This window comes from Myotis brandtii, unplaced genomic scaffold, assembly GCF_000412655.1.
Source record: "Myotis brandtii unplaced genomic scaffold, ASM41265v1 scaffold601, whole genome shotgun sequence".
Lineage (NCBI taxonomy): Eukaryota > Metazoa > Chordata > Mammalia > Chiroptera > Vespertilionidae > Myotis > Myotis brandtii.
The window spans coordinates 2,067,025-2,068,402 of record NW_005370276.1 but is presented as its reverse complement, the minus strand read 5'-3'; positions in this window follow the sequence as shown (position 1 = coordinate 2,068,402).

The following is a 1,378-nucleotide window of genomic DNA, read 5'->3' as shown; positions in this document are numbered from 1 at the left end:
GGACTCTCTGCCAGGAGGGGAATGGGCATTTAATAAGCACCTACTGTGTGACCACGGCCTTACATAAATTCCTTCCTCCACAACTTCTCCTGTTCATTCTCTCTGCTGGAGTTCCCCCACCCTTTTCTGGTTCTTGTCTTCTGGGAACAGAACTAATACTAAACAAGCACCTACTGTGTGCCTGGCAATTTCCACCCTGGCCCTCCCTCTTCTCTTCCTTCTCCTCCTCCTCCCTCTCCTTCCTTCTTTTCCTCTTTCTCCTTCTCCTTCTCCTCCTCCTCCTCCTCCTTCCTTCTCTTCCTCCTTCTTCTTCTCCTCCCCATCTTCTTTCTCCTCCTCCTTCTCTTCCATCTCCTTCTCCTCCTCCTTCTCCTATTCCTTCTCTTTCTCTTTCTTCTCCTTCTCTTCTCCCCCTTTTCTTCCTTTTCCTTCTCTACCTCCTCCTTCTCCTTATATTCTTCCTCCTTCTCCCACCTCCTCCCTCTTCTTCTCTTTCTTCTCCTTATCCTCCTCCTCCTTCTCTTCCTCCTCCTCTTCCTTCTCCTCTTTCTTCTTCTCCTTCTCTTCTTCCTCCTTCTCTTCTTCCTCCTTCTCTTGCTCCTCCTCTTCCTCCTCCTTCTCTTTCTTCTTCTCCTTCTCTTCTCCCCCTTTTCTTCCTTCTCCTTCTCTACCTCCTCCTTCTCTTCCTTCTCAATCTCTTCCTCCTCCTTCTCTTCCTCCTCCTTCTCTTCCTTCTCCTTCTCCTCCTCCTTCTCCTCCTCCTCCTTCTCCTCCTTCTATTCCTCCTCCTCTTCCTTCTCCTTCTCTTTCTTCTTCTTCTCCTTCTCTTCCTCCTCCTTCTCTTCCTCCTCCTCCTCTTCCTTCTCCTTCTCTTTCTTCTTCTCCTTCTCTTCTTCCTCCTTCTCTTCCTCCTCCTCTTCCTCCTCCTTCTCCTCCTCTTTCTCTTCATTCTCCTCCTTCTCTTCCTTCTCCTTCTCTTCTTCCTCCTTCTCTTCCTCCTCCTTCTCTTACTCCTCCTTCTCTTCTCCCCCTTTTCTTCCTTCTCCTTCTCTTTCTTCTTCTCCTTTTCTTCCTCCTTCTCTTCCTCCTCCTTCTCTTCCTCCGCCTTCTCTTCTCCCCCTTTTCTTCCTTCTCCTTCTCTTTCTTCTCCTTCTCCTTGTCTTCCTTCTTCTCCTCTTCTTCCTCCTTCTCTTCCTCCTCCTTCTTTTCCTTCTCCTTCTCTTCCTCCTCCTTCTCTTCCTTCTCCTTCTCTTTCTTCTCCTTCTCCTTGTCTTCCTCCTCCTTGTCTTCCTCCTCCTTCTCTTCCTCCTCCTTCTCTTCCTTCTCCTCCTCCTTCTCTTCCTTCTCCTTCTCTTTCTCCTCCTCCTCCTTCTCTTCC